Here is a 27,593-nt window from a genome sequence, read left to right on the forward strand (position 1 = left end):
AGGTCCCCCCTGACCTATCCAGGCACCGGAAGCGTGATTTCAGAACTCCCATTGTCCTCTCCACCACTTGACGTGTGGACACGTGTGCATGGTTGTATCTCTCCTGAGACTGATTATTGGTATTGCGGTAGGGGGTCATCAGCCATGGTTTTAGCGGGTAGCCCTTGTCGCCCAATATCCATGCGGATCCTGTAGGCAATTTGCTGAGAGAATCATACAATTTTGAGTTACGGAGGACGAAGGAGTCATGATTATTTCCCCGGTGCCCTGCATTCACGTTTAGTATCCGGAGGTGTGCATCACATAATATTACATTCAATGAATGATACCCCTTCCTGTTTATGAATGTCACAGGTGCATCCTTGGGTGCCTTCAATGCAATATGGTTTCCATCAACGGCCCCAATCACTTTGGGGAACCCAGCAATGCGATGAAATGCTAAGGCTATCTCCTTCTGATGTCGAGTGGACAAACCATAATTAATGAAATCTGAAATCCTACGGCAAATGGCTTCTGTGACCTGGTGAATGCAGACCCTCGCAGCATTCTTGGAGATGTTGCTTATGTCACCGGTGCCTGCTTGAAATGATCCACTTGCAAAGAAGTTCAATGCTGTGGTTACCTTCATGTTCACTGACAAGGCAGTGCGGGTCTTCAAGCGTGGCTCCAAGTCCGCCTTCAACATGTCACATAGTCGGCCAATTGCCTCTTTACAGAAGCGCAGCCTCCTGATACACAACTCCTCGGACAGCATTTCAAATGATCGCCTCTCCCTGTAAACTCTGTGGGGTGGGTAGTTGTTCTTTCTGATCAGGAGATGGTTATGGTTCCTCAATCTTCTACGTTGCCCCCTGGTGTTCCAATTTCTTTGAAGCAAATACACAAAGAGCATCATGGCAACATTTCTGTAAGAGGGCATGTTTCTCGCTCACAGGACTCCTCACTACACAGATGTACTTGTCCAGAGTAAATGGAAATAGTTGTTAGTTATTTTAATAAACTGAGTGCCTATAACATCAACTCGGCCTATGCCAGGAAGCATGCTTTAACAGCTTGCAAACACATCCTTCCCGCCTGATGAATATCACAAACCGAGATCCTTTTCCAATAAATTACATTTGCAGAAATTCATCATTACATAAATACATTCATCCACGTACTGAAAGGAATACATACATAAATGCACATCCTTCAAGGAATATATACAGACATACATACTTACTAAATATTACTGATAAGTTCATTTTGTAAGCATTTTATTCTTTTTAAAACAGTCATTTTCACATTTAATAAACTCAACAAATTCAATTAGGCCTTGCCCACAGCCACAATTGCTCCTTCTACCTACAGTACTGAAAAACCGTTTCAAACAAAAAAAAATTTTAAAACTTACCTCAGCCTTTCTTAAAATAACTTTCCTCCCTTTCCCAAACAAAAATAGTGACTTTCAGAAGCTCCACGATGAAAGACTTCTTCCTCCGCAGCTTCTCGATCAGCTTTACTCCTGCTTTTTTGATGTGTAAGTTGTGAGGACTTACCCTCACTGAATCCATGAATGAAATCGACGAATTTCACCGCACGCGCTGCCTGTGCAGTGGCACGCATTCTGCCTCTTAACCCCTTGGGTCAGAGGAGAAGAAATGCCGGTTTTCCCCGCATGCGCTGTGCATGCTGAAAACCGGCAATTCCTCCGGCCACATGCGTGAGTATCCCGTCCATACTCACGCGTTCTGAGAGGAATTACTGCGCCATTAGGTTTTTTAAGGATGTAACTGGCAGGGTAGATAAAGGCGAACCAGTGGATGTAGTATATTTGGATTTGCAAAAGGCATTCGATAAGGTGCCACATAAAGGTTGCTAAGCAAGATAAGGGCTCATGGGATTGAGGGCAATGTATTAGCATGGAGAGAGGATTGGTTGACTGAAAGAAAACACAGAGTAGGAATAAACAGGTCAATTTCCGATTGGCAGGCTGTAGCTCGTGGGGTGCCGCAAGGATGCTTGGGCCTCAGCTATTTACAATCTATATCAATGATTAGATGAAGGGACCGAGTGCAATGTATTCAGGTTTGCTGACAATACAAAGCTAGGTGGGAAAGTAAGCTGAGAGGAGGACACAAGCAGCCTGCAAAGGGATGTAGACAGGTAAGGTGAGGGGGCAATAAGACGGCAGATGGAGTATAATGTGGAGAATTGTGAGGTTATTCACTTTGATAGGAAAATAGAATTTTTTTAAATATTGAGGAACTATTAAATGTTGGTGTTCAGAGAGATTTTGGTGTCCTCGTACAGGAAACACAGAATGTTACCATGCAGGTACAGCAAACAATTAGGAAGGCAAATGGCATGTTGGCTTTTACTGCAAGGGGGATGGAGTACAAGAGTAAGGAAGTCTTGCTACAATTGTACAGGGCCTTGGTGAGACCACACCTGGAGTACTGGGCACAGTTTGGTCTTATCTGAGGAAGGACATACTTGCCTTAGAGGCGGTGCAACCAAGACTCACTAGATTGATCCCTGGGATGAGAGATTGAGTAGATTGTGCCGATACTCTCTGGCATTTAGAAGAATAAGAGGTGATCTCATTGAAACATGTAAGATTCTGAGGGGGATTGACAGGGTAGATGCTGAGAGGTTGTTTCCCCAGACTGGAGTGTCTAGAACTAGAGGGCACAGTCTCAGGATAAGGAATCGGCCATTTAAGGATGAGGAGAAATTTCTTCACTCAGGGTTCTGAATCTTTGGGATTCTCTACCCCAAATGGCTGTGAATGCTGAGTCGTTGAGTATATTCAAGGATAAAATAGATTTTTGGACTCTAGGGGAATCAAGGAACATAGGGATTGGGTGGGAAAGTGGAGTTGAGGTCGAAGATCATCCAAGATCTTATTGAATGGCAGAGCAGGCTCGAAGGGCCGAATGGCCCACTCCTGCTCCTAATTCTTATGTTCTTATGTATGTTCTTAATGCACCCCATGAGCAAGGGCCACATAGCTCTGAGCATTAATCCACCCCAGGGCCCCGAGGGCCCGAATATTAATCCACCCCTGCTGTACGTACATAGAATTGACAGCCTAGAAACAGGCCATTTGGCCCAACTGGTCTGTGCCAGTGTTTATACTCTACACGAGCCTCCGCCCACTCTAATGACCTCTTCCTACCCTGCCCTCATATTCCTTTATTCCCTTCTCTCATAGATACATCAACCCTGCTCTTAAATGTACCATTGCTATCTGTTCAGTCACTCAGTGTGGCGGCGAGTTCCACATTCTCACCACACTGTGTGTGAAGAACTTCCTCCGAACTTCTTTATTTGATCTGTTAGTGACGATCTTATATTTCTGCCTCCTTGTCTGACTCATCCATCAGTGGAAACAGTTTCCCCACATCTACCCTATAAACCCCTTCATATCAATCAGGACTCCTCTTAGTCTTCTCTTCCAGAGAAAAGAGCCCAAACCTGCTCAATCGTGCCCGAGAGTCGCATCCTCTCAATTCTGGTAACGTTCTTGTCAATCTTTTCAGCAGTTTCTCCAGTGCTTCAATATCCTTTTGTAGAGTGGAGACCAGAACCGCTCCCAGTGCTCCAACTGTGGTCTCACCAAGGTTCAATATAAATTCAACATTACCTCCCTGCTTTTGTATTCTATTCTAGGAATGGGCCCCAGTCCTTTCTTTGCATTCTTTATGGCCTGTTCAACTTGTGTTGCTACTTTTATGTGTCTGTAATCACAGATCTCTTTGCACCTTTATTCCATTGAATTCATTCCCTGCTAACAACAACAACAACTTGTATTTATATAGCGCATTTAACGTAGTAAAGCATCCCAAGGTGCTGCACAGGAGTATTTTAAGACAAAAAAATTGACAGCGAACCACATAAGGATAAATTAGGGCAGGTGACCAAAAGCTTGGTCAAAGAGGTAGGTTTTAAGGAGCATCTTAAAGGAGGAAAGAGAGGCAGCGAAGCGGAGAGGTTTAGGCAGGGAATTCCAGAGCTTAGGGCCCAGGCAACAGAAGGCACGGCCACCAAAAGTTGAGCGATTATAATGAGGGATGCCCAAGAGGGCAGAAGGGTACCGCAGGGATCTGTGCTAGGACCCCAGCTATTCACAATATATATAAATGATCTAGATGAGGGAACTAGATGTAATATCCCCAAGTTTGCAGACGACAAAAAGCTATGTGTGTGTGTGTGCTGTGAGGCGGATGCAGAGAAACTCCAGTATGATTTGGACAGGTTGGGTGATTGGGCAGATGCATGGCAAATGCAGTATAATGTGGGTAAATGCAAGGTTATCCACTTCAGTGGCAAAAACAGGCAGACAGATTATCTGAATGGCAATAGATTGGGAAAAGGGGAAGTGCAACGAGATCTGGGTGTCCTTGTGCACCAGTCGCTGTAGGTAAGCATGCAGGAGCAGCAGGCAGTTAAGAAGGCAAATGGTATGTTGGACTTCATAGCAAGAGGATTCTAGTACAGGAACAAGGATGTCTTGCTGCAGTTGTACAGGGCCTTGGTGAGACCACACCTTGAGTATTGTATGCAGTTTTGGTCACCTTACCTGAGGAAGGATGTTCTTGCCATGGAGAGAGTGCAGTGAAGATTCACCAGACTGATACCTGGGATGGCAGGAATGATGTATGAGGAGAGATTGGGTTGATTAGGCTTATATTCGCTAGAGTTTAGAAGAATGAGAGGGGATCTCATTGAAACTTATAAAATTCTAACAGGACTAGACAGACTAGATGCAGGAAGGATGTTCCCGATGGCCGGGGAGTCCAGAACCAGGGGTCACAGTCTAAGGATAAGGGATAAGCCATTTAGGACTGAGATGAGGAGGAATTTCTTCACCCAGAGAGTGGTGAACCTGTGGAATTCTCTACCACACAAGGCAGTTGAGGCCAATTCATTAAATATATTCAAGAAGGAGTTAGATATATTTCTTAAGGCATCAAGGGATATGGGGAGAAAGCAGGGACAGGGTACTGAATTTGGATGATCAGCCATGATCTCATTGAATGGCGGAGCAGGCTCGAGGGGCCGAATGGCCAACTCCTGCTCCTATCTTCTATGTTTCTATACCACCCAATTTGGTGTAATCTGCAAACTCTGACACCATACTCGAAGTTCTGAGTCCAAACCATGGTAAACTTTCAATATATGCCCACTGACTCCCATAGCTACCTGAACTACACTTCCTCCCATCCCGCTTCCTGGAAGGACTCTATTCCATTCTCCCAGTTTCTCCATCTCCGCCGTGTCTGTTCAGACAATGCCACCTTCCATACCAGTGCTTCCGACATGTCTTCCTTTTTCCTCAACCGAGTGTTCTCCTCTACTGTGGTTGACACGGCCCTTGACTGTGTCCGTTCCATTTCCCGCACTTCTGCTCTCACCCCTTCCCCTCCCTCCCAGAACCAGGCTAGGGTTCCCCTTGTCCTCACCTTCCACCCCACCAGCCTCCACATTCAACGGAATATCCTCCACCATTTCTGCCACTTCCAGCGTGATTCCACCACCAAACACCTCCCCTTTCAGCATTCTGAAGGGACCGCTCCCTCCACAACACTCTGGTCCACTCCTCTATCACCCTCAACACCTTTTCGCATGGCACCTTCACGTGCAAGCACAGGAGTTGCAACACCTGCCCTTTTACCTCCTCCCTTCCCACTGTCCAGGGCCCCAAACACTCCTTCCTGGTGAAACAGCGATTTACTTGTACTTCTTGCAATTTAGTATACTGTGTTCATTGCTCATGATGTGGTCTCCTCTACATTGGGGAGGCCAAATGCAGAATGGGTGACCGCTTTGTGGAACACCTCCATTCAATCCGTAAGGGTGACCCCGAGCTTCTGGTCGCCTGTCAGTTTAATTCACCACTCCACTCCCACTCTGACCTCACCATCCTCGGCCTCTTACATTGTTCCAATGAAGTGGAGATGCCGGTGTTGGACTGGGGTGGACAACTGTAAGAAGTCACACAACCCCAAGTTATAGTCCAACAGCTTTATTTGAGATCACAAGCTTTCGGAGCGCTGCTCCTTCTTCAGGTGAAGTGGAGAGAAGCATACAGGCACAGCATATATAGTCAGAGAAAACTGCCAGATGATTACAGATCTTCCTAACTGCCCTTTATCACATGTCGGCAGAGAGATAATCACAGCAATCAAAGGTGTGAATGGTGTCCAAGCAGGTCAGTCAGGAAAACATTACACCAAAGAACAATGAGGTGGGGTCACAAGGGGTCAAATGTTGCAGATGCTGGGGTCTGTATGAGAAACAGAAAAAAAAATGTTGCTGGAAATCACAGCAGGTCCGGCTGCATCTATGCAGAGAGAACAAGCCAACGACGACTCGAGTCTGGATGACTCTATGTCAGGTGGGGTTACATGTAGCGTGACATGAACCCAAGATCCCGGTTGAGGCCGTCCTCATGAGTGCAGAACTTGGCTATCAGTTTCTGTTCGACGATTTTGCGTTGTGTGTCTCGAAGGCCGCCTTGGAGAATGCTTACCCGAAGATCGGAGCCTGAATGTCCTTGACTGCTGAAGTGTTCCCCGACTGGGAGGGAACACTCCTGCCTGGCGATTGTTGTGCGTTGTCGGTTCATCCGTTGTCGCAGTGTCTGCATGGTCTCGCCAATGTACCATGCTCCGGGGCATCCTTTCCTGCAACATATGAGGTAGACAACGTTGGCCGAGTCACATGAGTATGTACCATGTACCTGGTGGGTGGTGTCCTCATGTGTGATGATGGTATCTGTGTTGATGATCTGGCATGTCTTGCAGAGGTTGCTGTGGCAGGGTTGTGTGGTGGTGTGGTCGCTGTTCTCCTGAAAGCTGGGTAATTTGCTGTGAACGATGGTCTGTTTGAGGTTAGGCGGCTGTTTGAAGGCGAGTAATGGAGGTGTGGGGATGGCCTTAGTGAGGTGTTCATCGTCGTTGATGACATGTTGAAGGCTGCGGAGAACATGGCGTAGTTTCTCCGCTCCGGGAAGTACTGGACGACGAAGGGTACTCTGTTGGTTGTGTCCCATGTTTGTCTTCTGAGGAGGTCTATGCGATTTTTTGCTGTGGCCCGTCGGAACTGTCGATCGACGAGTCGAGCATCATATCCCATTCTTATGAGGGCGTCTTTCAGCGTCTGTAGGTATCCATCGCGTTCTTCCTTGTCTGAGCAGATCCTGTGTATTCGCAGGGCTTGTCCATAGGGGTTGGCTTCTTTAACGTGGTTAGGGTGGAAGCTGGAGAAGTGGAGCATCGTGAGGTTGTCCGTGGGCTTGCAGTAGAGTGAAGTGCTGAGGTGTCCGTCTTTGATGGAGATTCATGTGTCCAAGAATGAAACCGATTCTGAGGAGTAGTCCATGGTGAGTTCGATGGCGGGATGGAACTTGTTGATGTCATCGTGTAATCTTTTCAGTCATTCTTCACCGTGGGTCCATAGGAAGAAAATGTCGTCAATGAATCTGGTGTATAGCGTTGGTTGGGAGGTCCTGTGCAGTGAAGAAGTCTGGCTCAAACTTGTGCATGAAGATGTTGGCATATTGGGGTGCGAATTTGGTCCCCATGGCTGTTCCGTGTGTTTGGGTAAAGAACTGGTTGTCGAAGGTGAAGACATTGCGGTCAAGGATGAAGCAGATGAATTGGAGGATGGTGTCTGGAGATTGGCTGTTGTTGGTGTTGAGTACTGAGGCTGTCGCAGCGATGCCGTCATCGTGGGGGATACTAGTGTAGAGTGCCGAGACGTCCATCGTGGCGAGGAGTGTTCCTGGTTCAACTGATCCGTGGGTACTGAGTTTCTGTAAGAAGTCTGTAGTGTCGCGACAGAAGCTGGGGGTTCCCTGTACGATGGGTTTCAGGATGCCCTCGGTGTATGCAGAGAGGTTCTCACACAGGGTTCCGTTGCCTGATACGATAGGACGTCCAGGTGTGTTGGCTTTGTCTATCTTTGGGAGGCAGTAGAAGTCTCCCACACGGGGTGTACGTGGGATGAGAGCACGTAGGATGCTCTGAAGGTCTGGATCAAAGGTCTTGATCAATCTGTTGAGTTGGCAGGTGTGTTCTTTGGTCGGATCTGCGGGAAACTGTCTGTAGTGTTCCTGGTTGTCCAGTTGTTGGTATGCTTCTTTGCAATAGTCCATTCTGTTCTGTATGATGATGGCTCCTCCTTTGTCTGCTGGTTTGATGACGATGTTGTGGTTGGTCTTGAGAGCGTGGATGGCGTTGCGTTGTGCTCGGGTGACATTCTGGACTGTCTTGAGTGCGGCTGATGAATCTGGCGTTGATGCATCTCCTGACAGCTTGAGCATACATGTCAAGCTTGGGGCAGCGGCCCTCCGGAGGGGTCCAATTTGACTCTTTCTTCTTCAGTTGCTGCACCGCAGATCCCTCTGTCTGCTGTTCCAGATCATTGATTGTCTCATTGAGTTCGCTGCTGACATCTTGGGATTTGTGGAAGAATTCCCGGAGCCTCATTCTCCTGATGAATTTCTCTGTGTCTGCCATGAGGCCGATGGGGTCCATTTTGGTGGTGGGGCAGAAATTGAGGCCTCGGCTGAGAACTTCAATTTCGTCTGGTTGAAGGGTGTGGTTGGACAAGTTGACGATGGACTTCCCTGTGGTTCCAACTGTGGTACCGTGGGCGACTTGGTTGCTGCTGGTGGTGATGCCGAGTTTCTCAAGCTTCCTGTTCCTGGTGTGCATATAGGCAGTGTAGTTCCATTGCCTCGTCTGCTTGGCGGTGTCTCGTAGCTGGTCTGCTGTGTCCTGAGCACAAGCTGAGAACATGGACTCTATCTTGTTTTCGAGGCTGTGGCGTCTGCTGTAGAGCTGGTGTACGAGATAGTTGAGGAGTGTGCGAGAGGTACGACGGCAGAGTCTCTCAGCGTAGTCTGTGTTGTAGGTCGACTTGAGTGGGTTTGTGATCTGTAGTCCTTTCGAGATCTTGTCTGCTTTCTTGCATCTCTGTAGAAACTTGATGTCTGTGTCTATATGCGCGGTCTTCTTGGAGATCCTCTCCACTTTGAGCCGTCCAGAATGTCACCCGAGCACAACGCAACGCCATCCACGCTCTCAAGACCAACCACAACATTGTCGTCAAACCAGCAGACAAAGGAGGTGCCATCGTCATACAGAACAGAATGGACTATTGCAAAGAAGCATACCAACAACTGGACAACCAGAAACACTACAGACGTTTACCCACAGATCCAACCAAAGAACACACCCGCCAACGCAACAGATTGATCAAGACCTTTGATCCAGACCTTCAGAGCATCCTACGTGCTCTCATCCCATGTACTCCCCGTGTGGGAGACTTCTACTGCCTCCCAAAGATACACAAAGCCAACACACCCGGATGTCCTATCGTATCAGGCAATGGAACCCTGTGTGAGAACCTCTCTGGATACATCGAGGGCATCCTGAAACCCATCGTACAGGGAACCCCCAGCTTCTGTTGTGACACTACAGACGTCTTACAGAAACTCAGCACCCACGGACCAGTTGAACCAGGAACACTCATCACCACAATGGACGTCTTGGCACTCTACACCAGTATCCCCCACGATGACGGCATCGCTGCGACAGCCTCAGTACTCAACACCAACAATAGCCAATCTCCAGACACCATCCTACAATTCATCCACTTCATCCTTGACCACAATGTCTTCACCTTCGACAACCAGTTCTTTACCCAAACACACAGAACAGCCATGGGGACCAAATTCGCACCCCAATACACCAACATCTTCATGAACAAGTTCGAGCAAGACTTTTTCGCTGCACAGGACCTCCAACCAACGCTGTGCACCAGATACATCGACGACATTTTCTTCCTATGGACCCACGGTGAAGAATTCATGAAAAGACTACACGATGACATCAACAAGTTCCATCCCACCACCAAACTTACCATGGACTACTCCTCAGAATCGGTATCGTTCTTGGACACACGAATCTCCATCAAAGATGGACACCTCAGCACTTCACTACCGCAAGCCCACGGACAACCTCACAATGCTCCACTTCTCCAGCTTCCACCCTAACCACGTTAAAGAAGCCATCCCCTATGGACAAGCCCTGCGAATACACAGGATCTGCTCAGACGGGGAGGAACGCGATGGACACCTACAGACGCTGAACGATGCCCTCGTAAGAATGGGATATGATGCTCGACTCGTCGATCGACAGTTCCAATGGGCCACAGCGAAAAATCGCATAGACCTCCTCAGAAGACAAACATGGGACACAACCAACAGAGTACCCTTCATCGTCCAGTACTTCCCCGGAGTGGAGAAACTACGCCATGTTCTCTGCAGCCTTCAACATGTAATCGACGATGACGAACACCTCACTAAGGCCATCCTCATGCCTCTATTACTTGCCTTCAAACAGCCACCTAACCTCAAACAGACCATCGTTTGCAGCAAATTACCCAGCTTTCAGGAGAACAGCGACCACGCCACCACACAACACTGCCATGGTAACCTCTGCAAGACATGCCAGATCACCAAAACAGATACCATCATCACACATGAGGACACCACCCACCAGGTACATGGTACATACTCATGTGACTCGGCTAACATTGTCTACCTCATACGTTGCAGGAAAGGATGCCTCGGAGCACGGTACATTGGCGAGACCATGCAGACACTGCGACAATGGATGAACAGACACCGCACAACAATCGCCAGGCAGGAGTGTTCCCTCCCAGTCAGGGAACACTTCAGCAGTCAAGGACATTCAGCCTCCGATCTTGGATAAGCATTCTCCAAGCCGGCCTTCAAGACACATGACAACGCAAAATCGTCGAGCAGAAACTGATAGCCAAGTTCTGCACTCATGAGGACGGCCTCAACCGGGATCTTGGGTTCATGTCACGCTACATGTAACCCCACCTGACGTAGAGTCATCCAGACTCGAGTCGTCGTTCGCTTGTTCTCTCTACACAGATGCGGCCGGACCTGCTGTGATTTCCAGCAAAGTTTTTTGGGTTTTTTTCTGTTTTTCAGACAGACCCCAGCATCTGCAACATTTGACCCCTTGTGACCCCACCTCATTGTTCTTTGGTGTAATGTTTTCCTGACTGACCTGTTTGGACACCATTCACACCTTTGATTGCTGTGATTATCTCTCTGCCGAGGTGTGATCAATGGCAATAGAAAGATTACCTGTAATCATCTGGCAGTTTTCTCTGACTATATATGCTGTGATTGTATGCTTCTCCCCACTTCACCTGACGAAGGAGCAGCGCTCCGAAAGCTTGTGATCTCAAATAAAGCTGTTGGACTATAACTTGGTGTAGTGTGACTTTCTACATTTGTCCACCCCAGTCCAACACCGGCATCTCCACTTCATTAGAACAATGTAAGAGGCCGAGGATGGTGAGGTCAGAGTGGGAGTGGAGCGGTGAATTAAACTGACAGGCGATTGCAGCTCAGGGTCACCCTTACAGACTGAATGGAGGTGTTCCACAAAGCGGTCACCCAATCTGCGTTTGGTCTCCCCAATGCTGAGGAGTCCACATCATGAGCAATGAACACAGTATACTAAATTGCAAGAAGTACAATAAATCGCTGTTTCACCAGGAAGGAGTGTTTGGGGCCCTGGACAGTGGGAAGGGAGGAGGTAAAAGGGCAGGTGTTGCAACTCCTTTGCTTGCACGTGAAGGTGCCAGGCGAAAAGGTGTTGGGGGTGATAGAGGAGTGGACCAGAGTGTTGTGGAGGGAGCGGTCCCTTCAGAATGCTGAAAGGGGAGGTGTTTGGTGGTGGAATCACGCTGGAAGTGGCGGAAATGGCGGAGGATATTCCGTTGAATGTGGAGGCTGGTGGGGTGAAAGGTGAGGACAATGGGAACCCTAGCCTGGTTCTGGGAGGGAGGGGAAGGGGTGAGTGCAGAAGTGCGGGAAATGGAACGGACACAGTCAAGGGCCGTGTCAACCACAGTAGAGGAGAACACTCGGTTGAGGAAATAGGAAGACATGTCGGAAGCACTGGTATGGAAGGTGGCATTGTCTGAACAGACGCGGCGGAGATGGAGAAACTGGGAGAATGGAATAGAGTCCTTACAGGAAGCGGGATGGGAGGAAGTGTAGTCCAGGTAGCTATGGGAGTCAGTGGGCATATATTGAATATTTACCATGGTTTGGACTCAGAACTTCGAGTATGGTGTCAGAGTTTGCAGAAGACACCAAATTGGGTGGTATAGAAACATAGAAGATAGGAGCAGGAGTAGGCCATTCAGCCTCTCAAGCCTGCTCCGCCATTCAATGAGATCATGGCTGATCATCCAAATTCAGTACCCTGTCCCTGCTTTCTCCCCATATCCCTTGATGCCTTAAGAAATATATCTAACTCCTTCTTGAATATATTTAATGAATTGGCCTCTACTGCCTTCTGTGGTAGAGAATTCCAGAGGTTCACCACTCTCTGGGTGAAGAAAATCCTCCTCATCTCAGTCCTAAATGGCTTAGCCCTTATCCTTAGACTGTGACCCCTGGTTTTGGACTCCCCTGCCATCGGGAACATCCTTCCTGCATCTTGTCTGTCTAGTCCTGTTAGAATTTTAAAAGTTTCAATGAGATCCCCTCTCATTCTTCTAAACTCTAGCGAATATCAGCCTAATCGACCCAATCTCTCCTCATACATCATTCCTGCCATTCCAGGTATCAGTCTGGTGAATCTTCACTCTCTCCATGGCAAGAACATCCTTCCTCAGGTAAGGTGACCAAAACTGCACACAATACTCAAGGTGTGGTCTCACCAAGACCCTGTACAACTGCAGCAAGACATCCGTGCTACTGTACTACAATCCTCTTGCTATGAAGGCCAACATACCATTTGCCTTCTTAACCACCTGCTGCACCTGCATGCTTACCTTCAGCGACTGGTGCACAAGGACACCCAGATCTCGTTTCACTTCCCCTTTTCCCAGTCTATTGCCATTCAGATAATAATCTGTCTGCCTGTTTTTGCCACTGAAGTGGATAACCTTGCATTTATCCACATAATATTGCATTTGCCATGCATCTGCCCAATCACCCAACCTGTCCAAATCATACTGGAGTTCCTCTGCATCCTCCTCACAGCACACACACCCATCCAGCTTTGTGTCGCCTGCAAACCTGGGGATATTACATCTAGTTCCCTCGTCTAGATCATTTATATATATTGTGAATAGCTGGGGTCCTAGCACAGATCCCTGCGGTACCCTTCTGCCCTCTTGGGCATCCCTCATTATAATTGCTCAACCATTGGTGTCCGTGCCTTCTTTTGCCTGGGCCCTAAGCTCTGGAATTCCCTGCCTAAACCTCTCCGCCTCGCTACCTCTCTTTCCTCCTTTAAGACGCTCCTTAAAACCCACCTCTTTGACCAAGCTTTTGCTCACCTGCCCTAATTTATTCTTATGTGGCTCGCTGTCAATTTTTTTGTCTTAAAATACTCCTGTGCAGCGCCTTGGGACGTTTTACTACGTTAAATGCGCTATATAAATACAAGTTGTTGTTGTTGTTGTTAGAAGTGAATGAATTCAATGGAATAAAGGTGCAAAGAGATCTGTGATTACAGACACATAAAAGTAGCAACACAAGTTGAACAGGCCATAAAGAGTGCAAAGAAAGGACTGGGGCCCATTCCTAGAATAGAATACAAAAGCAGGGAGGTAATGTTGAATTAATATTGAACCTTGGGGAGACCACAGTTGGAGCACTGTGAGCGGTTCTGGTCTCCACTCTACAAAAGGATATTGAAGCACTGGAGAAAATGCTGAAAAGATTGACAAAAACGTTACCAGAATTGAGAGGATGCGACTCTCGGGCACGATTGAGCAGGTTTGGGCTCTTTTCTCTGGAAGAGAAGACTAAGAGGAGTCCTGATTGATATGAAGGGGTTTATAGGGTAGATGTGGGGTAACTGTTTCCACTTATGGGTGAGTCAGACAAGGAGGCAGAAATATAAGATAGTCACTAACAGATCAAATACAGAAGTTCAGAGGAAGTTCTTCACACACAGTGTGGTGAGAATGTGGAACTCGCCGCCACACTGAGTGGCTGAAGCAGATAGCAATGGTACATTTAAGAGCAGGGTTGATGTATCTATGAGAGAAGGGAATAAAGGAATATGAGGGCAGGGTAGGAAGAGGTCATTAGAGTGGGTGGAGGCTCGTGTAGAGTATAAACACTGGCACAGACCAGTTGGGCCAAATGGCCTGTTTCTAGGCTGTCAATTCTATGTACGTACAGCAGGGGTGGATTAATACTCGGGCCCTCGGGGCCCTGGGGTGGATTAATGCTCAGAGCTATGTGGCCCTTGCTCATGGGGTGCATTAAGAACATACATAAGAACATAAGAATTGGGAGCAGGAGTGGGCCATTCGGCCCTTCGACCCTGCTTTGCCATTCAATAAGATCATGGATGATCTTCGACCTCAACTCCACTTTCCCACCCGATCCCTAAATTCCTTGATTCCCCTAGTGTCCAAACATCTATCTATTTTAGCCTTGAATATACTCAACGACTCAGCATCCACGGCCATTTGGGGTAGAGAATTCCAAAGATTCAGAACCCTGAGTGAAGAAATTTCTCCTCATCCTTAAATGGCCGATTCCTTATCCTGAGACTGTGCCCTCTAGTTCTAGACACTCCAGTCTGGGGAAACAACCTCACAGCATCTACCCTGTCAATCCCCCTCAGAATCTTACATGTTTCAATGAGATCACCTCTCATTCTTCTAAATGCCAGAGAGTATCGGCACAATCTACTCAATCTCTCATCTCAGGGCTCAATCTAGTGAACCTTTGTTGCACCGCCTCTAAGGCAAGTATGTCCGTCCTCAGATAAGACCAAAACTGTGCCCAGTACTCCAGGTGTGGTCTCACCAAGGCCCTGTACAATTGTAGCAAGACGTCCTTACTCTTGTACTCCATCCCCCTTGCAGTAAAGACCAACATGCCATTTGCCTTCCTAATTGTTTGCTGTACCTGCATGCTAACATTCTGTGTTTCCTGTACGAGGACACCAAAATCTCTCTGAACACCAACATTTAATAGTTCCTCAATATTTAAAAAAATTCTGTTTTCCTATTTTTCCTATCAATGTGAACAACCTCACAATTCTCCACATTATACTCCATCTGCTGTCTTATTGCCCCCTCACCTAACCTGTCTACATCCCTTTGCAGGCTGCTTGTGTCCTCCTCTCAGCTTACTTTCCCACCTAGCTTTGTATTGTCAGCAAACCTGAATACATTGCACTCGGTCCCTTCATCTAATCATTGATATAGTTTGTAAATAGCTGAGGCCCAAGCATCCTTGTGGCACCCCACGAGTTACAGTCTGCCAATCGGAAATTGACCTGTTTATTCCTACTCTCTGTTTTCTGTCAGTCAACCAATCCTCTCTCCAAGCTAAAACATTACCCTCAATCCCACGAGCCCTTATCTTGCTTAGCAACCTTTTATGTGGCACCTTATCGAATGCCTTTTGCAAATCCAAATATACTACATCCACTGGTTCGCCTTTATCTACCCTGCCAGTTGCATCCTTAAAAAACCTAATACATTTGTTAAACACGATTTCCCTTTCATAAAACCATGTTCACTCTGCCTAAGTGCCCTGTTACCACTTCCTCAGTAATGGATTCCAGCGTTTTCCCCACGACTGATATCAGGCTAACTGGACTGTAGTTCCCTGTTTTTGCTCTCCCTCCTTTCTTGACTAGAATGCTTGTGCCGATGGGCCCTCCCCAAAGCAGGATTAATGCTCGTGCCTATGGGGCCCTCCCCTATGGATGGATGAATGCTGCTGATGGCCCACAGCACCTTATGGGTACCCAGTTTTGAGCTGCTAGGTCTGTTCAAATTCTATCGCACTTAGCACAATGGATCGTTTGCACAGTGTAAAGACACTTGGTGTAATCTGTAAATTCCAACAACGTGCCTCCAGTTTCTGAGTCCAAATGATAGTGAACACCAGTGGTCCCAGCACGGATCCGTGTGGGACACCAGTTCTCACTTTCTGCCAGTCCGAGAAACTCCCCTTAACTTCCACCTTCTGATTTCTGTTTTGGAGCCATCTTTCTACCCATTCTGCTACCTGGGCCTTGACTCCACATGGCCTGACCTTGGTCAGCCTGTAGATCGTACTTACTGTGGACACAGTTCATCAGTGGTGGAGGGGGTGGATATTGAGTCCTGTGCCAAGGCGCTGATGAAGTGAACTTCACTGTCTTTGTGTTTTAGGCAACGCTGGTGTTGTTTTTCACCTCCTTCCACCTTTATAAGAATTGTTGCTGAATTATTAAACCCCTTTACAGCCTCACGAGTGGGACACGCAAACAACGAGGCCTCATAAGTTTCCCTCAGAATTACAGATGGGCGGAAGGTGGGAAGTGGTGTTCCATGGGGATTGGTGCTGGGACCACTGTTGTTCACCCTTAACATGAATGATTTGGACTTGGGAATCAGAAGTACAATTTCAAAATTTGCTGATGACACTAAATTGGGGGTGTAGTTAATACCGAGGAAGACTGTGATTACATCCTTGTAGAATTATTCAGTTGTGTTCAGTAAATAGCATCGCCATCTTTTAATTTGCTTTGACTGATCAAATCACTGTATAGTTATGTGAAAAACAGAAATCATTAACAGCTCCCAATTTCAGAATTGTCAGCTTCAAACGCAACTTCTTCCAAGTACAATCTAACATTCAAACATTGTAATGGATGTAGGTGAGATATTAGGACTGTTGTCTAACACAATCCAAACACAGTGACACACAGACAGATGGGCAGGTGTAGCTTCACAGCGAATCCTTTCAAGCCTCACTAAAAAGTGACAGACTGGCAATCCATTGTTCACTAATGGAGTTGTGATCTTTGTAAATTAAGGAAGGAAATGCATGGAAGTGTGTCAAAGAGTTGATTAACAGAGTGAGACATCATCTCCCTTTGATTTCTATTTCTGACACCAGGCAACAGGAAAAGGTCATTACAACACGACCGAAACAGACTCTTCAGGTGTGAGACATCAGACTTCAGAACAACACGTCTGCCAGCTCTGGCCACAAACCTCAGGACAGTCAACCTTTCAGCAGCTGCAGCCCTGATTAAATAACTAGTAGTTTAACATGTCTAGTAGAACTTTTGTATCAAAATAGAAGAAATGTATTTGTGACACACACACAATTAATAATTCAATCACAATGTGATTGTGAGGATCGATTATCGCCTCTTGATACCTTCCGTGTCCACCGGTCGAGGAAGGTATCAAGTGAATCGGTGGACACCGCCTGCTCTCTCTCCAGGGCCATCTGGGCAGGGACAAGACCATGGGAGAGAGGCAGGCAGCCAGAGTGACCCCCCATGGGCCCCGCCCATCCTGGACCTACAAATTGCTGCTTTCGCCAGGCCCAAGAGCAGGTCCAGGAGAAGATCCTCCCACTTACCCACCCCCCTCCGCACCAGGTAGGCAAAGATTAGGAGTGTGGGGCTAAAGTGTAACCAAGAGTTGAGGAGCAGCCCCTTCAGGTAACTATACAGGGGCTGCAACCTCTCACACTGAATGTATACACGGCCCATGGACTCCTCTAGGCCACAGAAAACACATCTGGCCTTGGAGTCTGGAAAGGAGCTTCTAATCTGTTGCACACGACAGCTCCCTGCAACAGTCTCCACCCCAGATCCCCAATGGTGCTGGGAAGGACCCCTGCATAGAGAGCTCTCCATTGGGGACCCCTGCCTCCGCCAGATAGCAAGCTTACCTGAGAGTCTGATTGACATTGGGCAATAAACTAAATTAATCAATAAATGATACAGAAACCCAAATCCCCGGGTCCTCAGCCCTGGTGTGAAGTACGCTGGCCACCAATTTTCCATCACTAGCTCGCACCTCAGGCCCCACCCAGTCTGGTTTAATTACTAAATGTTTTCTAACTCGGGTTCAGGCCTGTCATCCTGAGGGAAACAAGGCCTCATTTATTGGTGTGTTCCACCCGAGCGGCTGTTAATGGCTTTAATAAACTGGCAGCAAGGTTTTTTTTAAAGGTGGAAAGAGGTGAAAAACGCCACTAGCGATGCCTCAAAACTCACGGACAGAGAAATCCACTTCATCAGCGCTCCTGCCACAGGACTCAATATCCACCCCCTCCACCACTGGTGCACTGTGTCTGCAGTATGTACGGTCTACAAGATGACCACGGTCAGGCCGTGTGAAGTCAAGGGCCAGGCAACAGAATGGATGGAAAGATCGCAACAAACTTCCCTTAACTCCAACCCTCTGATTTCTGTTTTGTAGCCATCTTTCCATCCATTCTGCTGCCGGGCCCTTCCCTCCACACGGCCTGACCTGGGTCATCTTGTCGATCTTACATACAGTTTATGGATAGCAAGCTGGTCACAAAACAGAAAACAGAGAGTAGGGTTTGGGAGCATCTACTCAGACTGGTAAAAGTTGGGAAGTGGTGTTCCACAGGGATCGGTGCTGGGACCACTGTTGTTCATCATTTACAGAAACGATTTGGACTCGGGAATCAGAAGAACAATTTCAAAATTTGTCGATGATACCAAATTGGGAGGTAGAGTTAATACTGAGGAAGACAAAATGCAAGAAGGTATTAATAAATTTCAGAATGGGCGTGTAATTGGCAAATGAATTTCACTGTAGATCAGTGTGAGGTGGTGTGTTTTGGTGGGAAAAATAAGGAGGCCACACACTACTTGGACAAGGGGGTGAAATTGGGTTGCTTTGTGCCTCGTGATATTCAGCGGGAAGTTAGCGGCGGCGGTAGACGGTAGCGCCCCGCGGCACTGCACCGCTGGCAATGACGTCATTGCCATGCGCAGCACCCCGGCTGCAACCTTGGGTTGCGACCCCTGACCTATCGCCGGACGATATGTCCGACAGGGTCAGGGGCTGTTCCTGCAGCTGTGGCGGCACCACTTAAAGGGCAGGTGTCGGGCGGCAACTTTTTATTTTGGTCAACTGACAGCACCTGCCCCCTTCCCCTTTCTTCTTTGGGGTGTCAGCCGCGATCGCTCAGCCCGGCGCTCCACTTGATCTGACACCCCACTCCCCGGTGGTCCAGCAGGGCCCCGGTGTGTGCAGTGCTAGGCTCCACCCCGTTAGTCAAGGAGGGAGGTCTGCTATGACACAGTGCTATGTGCCGACGGGCGTGGCGCTGTTACACGAAGTGCTGGGAAATTCACTGGTAGCGCCCCAAGAGGGAGGGGAGCGCTTCCAGTAGCACCCCGCCTCCTGCTTGGGGCACTACCACTGAATTTAATGCACAGGGATGCTAACTTTTTTGGGGGGCTAAAATTATCCCCAGTGACGTTAGTGACCCAAAGGGGGCGCCACCAAATTTCCCTCTAAGAGTCTAAATGGACTGGAGGAGCAAAGGGTTCCAGGGATACAGATACACAAATCACTAAAAGTAGCAACACAGGTTAATAAGGCCATTAAACAAAAAGCACTGGGGTACATTCCTAAAGGATCCTTCTGTTCCATGCCTAGGAGCTCTGAACCATGGCAGAGAGCGGCTGGGACACATTTCTCACACGCCTCGAGATTAACCCGCACGGCAACATTGCTGTCAGTGAAGAGAGAGAAGAAAGACCAAAGTGCCGTTTGCCCCTCTCAGTGTCGCCCTGAAGGACTGTGTCCAGGCTGGAGTTCTGTTCCTGCCATACGATCCTCCCCCAGATTGTCCTTTGAGCTCCAGCCAGGTGATGCTAAACACTCAGGTGGGAAAAAAGAAAATCTACAATAATGTGTTTAAAACAAAGCTGGTTTATTTGACAACTATCCAGAATATTAAACTCCAGCCCAGTTATAGGGGTTATTAACATCAGCAGAAACAAACCCTAACTGTCAGAATGAACATGGTTCAGTCCTGGATGTGATTAACAACAGCAATAACAGCAGAATCCAACCCCTGCAGTCACTTATGAACTCGCTGGTGTGTCAGCAGGTTGGATGACTGAGTGAATCCCTTCCCACACACGGAGCAGGTGAACGGCCTCTCCCCAGTGTGAACTTGTTGGTGTGCCAGCAGTTTGGATGCCAGAGTGAATCCCTTCCCTCACACGGAGCAGGTGAATGGCCTCTCCCCAGTATGAGTGCGCTGGTGTACCATGAGCTCAGATGATCGCCTGAACCCAGTCCCGCAGTGAGAGCACCTGAACGGTCTCTCATCAGTGTGAACACTTTGATGGCGTATCAGTTCCCTGGAACTTTTAAAGCACTTCCCACAATCCGAGCAATTAAAAGGTCTCTCATCAGTGTGAACTCGCTGATGATTCAGCAGGTTGGATGAATTACTGAATCCCTTCCCACACTCAGAGCAGGTGAACGTTCTCTCCCCAGTGTGAACTCGCTGATGAATCAGCAGGTTGGATGAACGAGTGAATCCCTTCCCACACTCAGAGCAGGTGAATGGCCTCGCCCCAGTGTGAACTTGCTGATGATTCAGCAGGTTGGATGACTGAGTGAATCCCTTCCCACACTCAGAGCAGGTGAACGGCCTCTCCCCAGTGTGAACACGCTGGTGTGTCAGTAGGTGGGATGACTGAGTGAATCCCTTCCCACACTCAGAGCAGGTGAATGGCCTCTCCCCGGTGTGAATACGCTGATGTCTCAGTAGGTGGGATGACTGAGTGAATCCCTTCCCACACTCAGAGCAGGTGAACCCACTCGCTCCAGTGTGAACATGCTGGTGTGTCAGTAGGTGAGATGAAATAGTGAATCCCTTCCCACACTCAGAGCAGGTGAACGGCCTCTCCCCGGTGTGAACACGCTGGTGTATCAGCAGGTTGGATGACTGAGTGAATCCCTTCCCACACTCAGAGCAGGTGAACGGCCTCTCCCCGGTGTGAACATGCTGGTGTATCAGCAGGTTGGATGACTGAGTGAATCCCTTCCCACACTCAGAGCAGGTGAACGGCCTCTCTCCAGTGTGAACACGCTGGTGTGTCTGAAGGTCAGATGAGTGAGTGAAGCCCTTCCCACACTCAGAGCAGGTGAATGGCCTCTCCCCGGTGTGAATGCGCTTGTGTCTCGATAGGCCAGAGGGGTGGCTGAAGACTCGTCCACACACAGAACACGTGTACGGTTTCTCCCCGCTGTGAACGGTGCTTTTTGCTTCCATGTTCAGAGGCCGATGATATTCAGATCCGATGAGTCGAGTGACTCTGTCAGATCTTGACGTGATGCTTGGTTTGAGTTTCCTGTCTGTAAATCCTCCCCTTCCAGTGCCCTGTAAAATTAATTTAAAACAGGGAGCGTGAGAGACAACCCACAAGAAAACAAAGGCAGGTTGTGAAATTGAGCTCAATGAATCTGGTCAATTGTGGGGCCGGCACTAGAAAAAAGTGACCATGAAAGCTGCGGGATTGACATAAAAACCCAACTGGTTCACTGATGTCCTTCAGGGAAGGGAATCCGCCACCTGGTCTGGGCCTACACAAGACTCTGGCCTCTATGGGAGGAGAGAGAGAGAGAGAGAGAGAGAGGTGGGAGTGGGAGTGGGAGGTGGAGGGGGAGGGGGCGAAGGAAAGGAACTTTATACATCTGCAACTCGACCAGAACTTTGACAGAACATCCCAAACCCACAACCTCCACCACCTAGAAGGACAAGGGCAGCTGTTGTATGGGAGCACCATCACCTCCAAGTTCCCCTCCAAGTCACACATCATCCTGACTCAGATATATTCATCGTTGCTGGGTCATAATCCTGGAACTCCTTACCGAACAACATTGTGGGAATACCTTTGAAGGGGTTAAATGAACCCTCTGAGAATTCAGACAGCCGAGGTGACCACTACTTAAGTGATGCCAGCAAAATTAAAATCAGAACAAAGGAGTGGGGTCATGTGAAAGTGAATAAGAATGAAAAGAAACCAGGTTGCGATAAGAAATATCACAAAAATTGACTTACGTAAAAAGGCAAAACTAAACAAAGAACAATGTGAGAAGCTTCGAAAAACCAAGATATGACGCAGTTGTGGGACCAGACAGAATATGTGCGTTTTGCGTAAGTGACAAGGAATATGCTGCTTTAGCTAAAAATTGTAGACACAGCAGAATATAGGGGTCATGGGAATTTGACCTGTGACCAAAGACATAGTAAGATGTGGTGTGGAGATGCCGGTGTTGGACTGGGGTGGACAAATGTAAGAAATCACACAACACCAGGTTACAGTCCAACAGCTTTATTTGAAATCACAAGCTTTCGGAGCGCTGCTCCTTCATCAGGTGAAGTGGAGAGATGCATAAAAACACAGCTTATATAGACAGAGAATAATGTCAGATATTTACAGGTAATCTTTCTAACTGCCATTTATCACACCTCGGCAGAGAAATAATCACAGCAATCAAAAAAGTGTAAATGGTGTCCAAACAGGTCAGTCAGGAAAACATTACATCAAAGAACAATGAGGTGGGGTCACAAGGGGTCAAATGTTGCAGATGCTGGGGTCTGTATGAAAAACAAAAAAACAGACAAACATTTTTTTTGCTGGAAATCACAACAGGTCCAGCCGCATCTGTGCGGAGAGAACAAGCCAACGACGACTCGAGTCTGGATGACCCGACGTCAGGTGGGGTTACATGTAGCGTGACATGAACCCAAGATCCAGGTTGAGGCCGTCCTCATGGGTGCGGAACTTGGCTATCAGTTTCTGCTCGACGATTTTGCGTTGTCGTGTGTCTCGAAGGCCGACTTGGAGAATGCTTACCCGAAGATCGGAGGCTGAATGTCCTTGACTGCTGAAGTGTTCCCCGACTGGGAGGGAACACTCCTGCCTGGCGATTGTTGTGCGGTGTCCGTTCACCCGTTGTTGCAGTGTCTTCATGGTCTCGCCAATGTATCATGCTCCGGGGCATCTTTTCCTGCAATGTATGAGGTAGACAACGTTGGCCGAGTCACATGAGTATGTACCATGTACCTGGTGGGTGGTGTCCTCACGTGTGATGATGGTATCTGTGTTGATGATCTGGCATGTCTTGCAGAGGTTGCTGTGGCAGGGTTGTGTGGTGTCGTGGTCGCTGTTCTCCTGAAAGCTGGGTAATTTGCTGCGAGCGATGGTCTGTTTGAGGTTAGGCGGCTGTTTGAAGGCGAGTAGTGGAGGCGTGGGGATGGCCTTAGCAAGGTGTTCGTCATCATCAATGACATGTTGAAGACTGCGAAGAACATGGCGTAGTTTCTCCGCTCTGGGGAAGTACTGGACGATGAACGGTACTCTGTTGGTTGTGTCCCGTGTTTGTCTTCTGAGGAGGTCTATGCGATTTTTTGCTGTGGCCCATCTGAACTGTCGATCGACGAGTCGAGCATCATATCCCGTTCTTACGAGGGTGTCTTTCAGCGTCTGTAGGTGTCCATCGCGTTCCTCCTCGTCTGAGCAGATCCTGTGTATTCGCTGGGCTTGTCCATAGGGGATGGCTTCTTTAACGTGGTTAGGGTGGAAGCTGGAGAAGTGGAGCATCGTGAGGTTGTCCGTGGGCTTGCGGTAGAGTGAAGTGCTGAGGTGTCCGTCTTTGTCCGTTTTTCATACAGACCCCAGCATCTGCAACATTTGACCCCTTGTGACCCCACCTCATTGTTCTTTGATGTAATGTTTTCCTGACTGACCTGTTTGGACACCATTTACACTTTTTTGATTGCTGTGATTGCCGAGGTGTGATAAATGGCAGTTTGAAAGATTACCTGTAAACATCTGACATTATTCTCTGGCTATATAAGCTGTGTTTTTATGCATCTCTCCACTTCACCTGACGAAGGAGCAGTGCTCCGAAAGCTTGTGATTTCAAATAAAGCTGTTGGACTATAACTTGCTGTTGTGTGATTTCTTACAATAGTAAGATGTAACTAACCTTTATTAATACTGAAAAGAATCCATATGTGATCAGGTGATTATTGTAATACAATGTGATCAGGTGATTATTGTAATACAATGTGATTGGATGAAAATAGAATAAAAAGCTGTACCAACCAAGAGAGAACGAGAAGGTGCTCGCACAGACCGTGGGGTCTGAGACTCTTCTCCCAGAGCTCTGATAATAAACTGCATCTTTTTACTTTTACACGGTTTAGATGTGAATTTATTTTCACCACAACACCTTCACCACACGGACTGCAGCAGTTCAAGAAGGCGACTCACCACCCCCTTCTCAGCGGGAAACTGGGGTTTGGCAATATTTGCTGCTCTTGCGAGCTACGCCCACATCCCAAGAATGAATTAAAACAAATCTGTAGATGTAAACTGGATTAAAAGCCTGTACAGAAATACTTGTTCCTGAAACAATACTCTTTTACATTGTACGGACAGTGTCTGTGTAACAACCTAATCTCCCCTAGAATCCACCTCCCTTGACAGTTTCACATTGGAAATTGTTGGGTCCTCCTGGGCTCAGGAGTACTGGCGGTTAAACCCAGCAGCTTCTCCTCCATCTCCACTCCAGCTCAAACTGAAGCATAGAAACATACAAACATAGAAACAAAAGAGATAGTAGCAGGAGTAGGCCATTCGGCCCCTCAAGCCTGCTCCGCCATTCGATGCGATCATGGCTGATTATCCAAATTCAGTACCCGGTCCCTGCTTTCTCCCCACAGCCCTTGATCCCTTTAGCTTGAAGAAATATATCCAACTCCTTCTTGAATATATTTAATGTATTGGCCTCTACTGCCTTCTGTGGTAGAGAATTCCACAGGTTCACCACTCTCTGGGTGAAGAAATTCCTCCTCATTTCTGTCCTAAATGGCTTACCCCTTATCCTTAGACTGTGACCCCTGGTACTGGACTCCCCCGCCAACGGGAACATCCTTCCTGCATCTAGTCTGTCTAGTCCTGTTAGAATTTTATAAGTTTCAATGAGATCCCCTCTCATTCTACTAAACTCCAGCGAGTATAAGCCCAATCAACCCAATCTCTCCTCATACATCATTCCTGCAATCCCAAGTATCAGCCTGGTGAATCTTCGCTGCACTCCCTCCATGGTAAGAACATCCTTCCTCAGATAAGGCGAACAAAACTGCACACAGTGCTCCAGGTGTGGTCTCAGCAAGGCCCTGTACGACTGCAGCAAGACATCCTTGCTCCTGTACTCGAATCCACTCGCAATGAAGGCCAACATACCATTTGCCTTCCTAACCGCCAGCTGCACCTGCATGCTAACCTTCAGCGACTGGTGCACAAGGACACCCAGGTCTCGTTGCACTTCCCCTTCTCCCAATCTATTACCGTTCAGATAATAATCTGCCTTCCTGTTTTTGACACCAAAGTACATTCAGAACAGATCCAGCAGCTCAAAATTAGGCATCCATGAGGTGCTGTGGGCCATCAGCAGCAGCCCGCATGGGCTCCAGAATCAATGTTGAGGACTCCCAGGGACACTCCTTTCTGGACTGTACATCACTGTGCCACCACCCCTGGTGGGTCTGTCCTGCTGGTGGGACAGAACATTCCCAGAGATGGTGATGGAGGAAGTCGGGACATTGGCTGAAGTGCAGAGAGAACGTTACTCTGTATGTAACCCGTGCTGTACCTGCCCTGGGAGTGTTTGATGGGACAGTGCAGAGGGAGCTTTACTCTGTATCTAACCCGTGCTGTACCTGCCCTGGGATTGTTTGATGGGACAGCGCAGAGGGAGCTTTACTCTGTATCTAACCCGTGCTGTGCCTGCCCTGGGAGTGTTTGATGGGACAGCGCAGAGGGAGCTTTACTCTGTATCTAACCCGTGCTGTGCCTGCCCTGGGAGTGTTTGATGGGACAGTGCAGAGGGAGCTTTACTCTGTATCTAACCCGTGCTGTACCTGCCCTGGGAGTGTTTGATGGGACAGTGTAGAGGGAGCTTTACTCTGTATCTAACCCGTGCTGTACATGCCCTGGGAGTGTTTGATGGGACAGTGTAGAGGGAGGTTTACTCTGTATCTAACCCGTGCTGTACATGCCCGGGGAGTGTTTGATGGGACAGTGCAGAGGGAGCTTTACTCTGTATCTAACCCGTGCTGTACCTGCCCTGGGATTGTTTGATGGGACAGTGCAGAGGAAGCTTTACTCTGTATGTAACCCGTGCTGTACCTGCCCTGGGAGTGTTTGATGGGACAGTGTAGAGGGAGCTTTACTCTGTATCTAATCCGTGCTGTACCTGCCCTGGGGGTGTTTGATGGGTCAGTGTAGAGGGAGCTTTACTCTGTATCTAACCTATGCTGTACCTGCCCTGGGGGTGTTTGATGGGACAGTGTAGAGGGAGCTTTACTCTGTATCTAACCCGTGCTGTACCTGCCCTGGGAGTGTTTGATGGGACAGTGCACAGGGAGATTTACTCTGTATCTAAACCATGCTGTACCTGCCCTGGGAGTGTTTGATGGGACAGTGCAGAGGGAGCTTTACTCTGTATCTAACCTGTGCTGTACCTGCCCTGGGATTGTTTGATGGGACAGCGCAGAGGGAGCTTTACTCTGCATCTAACCCGTGCTGTACCTGCCCTGGGATTGTTTGATGGGACATTGCAGAGGGAGCTTTACTCTGTATCGAACCCATGCTGTACCTGCCCTGGGAGTGTTTAATGGGACAGTGCAGAGGGAGCATTACTCTGTATCTAACCCGTGCTGTACCTGCCCTGGGAGTGTTTAATGGTACAATGTAGAGGGAGCTTTACTCTGTATCTAACCCGTGCTGTACCTGCCCTGGGAGTGTTTGATGGGACAGTGTAGAGTGAGCTTTACTCTGTATCTAACCCGTGCTGTGCCTGCCCTGGGAGTGTTTGATGGGACAGTGCAGAGGGAGCTTTACTCTGTATCTAACCCGTGCTGTACCTGCCCTGGGAGTGTTTGATGGGACAGTGTAGAGGGAGCTTTACTCTGTATCTAACTCGTGCTGTACCTGCCATGGGAGCGTTTGATGGGGACAGTGGAGAGGGAGCTTTACTCTGTATCTAACCCGTGCTGTACCTGCCCTGGGAGTGTTTGATGGGACAGTGTAGAGGGAGCTTTACTCTGTATCGAACCCGTGCTGTACCTGCCCTGGGAGTGTTTGATGGGACAGTGTAGAGGGAGCTTTACTCTGTATCTAACCCGTGCTGTACCTGCCTTGGGAGTGTTTGATCGGACAGTGTCGAGGGAGCTTTACTCTGTATCTAACCCGTGCTGTACCTGCCCTGGGAGTGTTTGATCGGACAGTGTAGAGGTAGCTTTACCCTGTATCTAACCCGTGCTGTACCTGCCCTGGGAGTGTTTGATGGGACAGTGCAGAGGGAGCTTTACTCTGTATCTAACCCGTGCTGTACCTGCCCTGGAATTGTTTGATGGGACAGTGTAGAGGGAGCTTTACTCTGTATCTAACCCGTGCTGTGCCTGCCCTGGGAGTGTTTGATGGGACAGTGCAGAGGGAGCTTTACTCTGTATCTAACCCGTGCTGTACCTGCCCTGGGAGTGTTTGATGGGACAGTGTAGAGGGAGCTTTACTCTGTATCTAACCCGTGCTGTACCTGCCCTGGGAGTGTTTGATGGGACAGTGCAGAGGGAGCTTTGCTCTATATCTAACCCGTGCTGTACCTGCCCTGGGATTGTTTGATGGGACAGTGCAGAGGGAGCTTTA

General features: G+C 48.3%; 1 protein-coding gene and 1 pseudogene across 1 annotated transcript in view; one reads left to right on the top strand and one right to left on the bottom strand.

Moving 5' to 3' along the window:
* LOC147091836 (uncharacterized) overlaps positions 1-27,593 on the top strand; it is a 1,030,142-nt gene that overhangs the window by 455,274 nt on the left and 547,275 nt on the right. The window lies entirely within an intron of this gene.
* LOC147091850 (uncharacterized) lies at positions 19,794-21,286 on the bottom strand (annotated as a pseudogene).

This window comes from Somniosus microcephalus, unplaced genomic scaffold (genome assembly GCF_052327205.1).
Source record: "Somniosus microcephalus isolate GS21.2 unplaced genomic scaffold, FLI_Smic_1.0 unresolved_chr3, whole genome shotgun sequence".
In the NCBI taxonomy this organism is placed as follows: domain Eukaryota; kingdom Metazoa; phylum Chordata; class Chondrichthyes; order Squaliformes; family Somniosidae; genus Somniosus; species Somniosus microcephalus.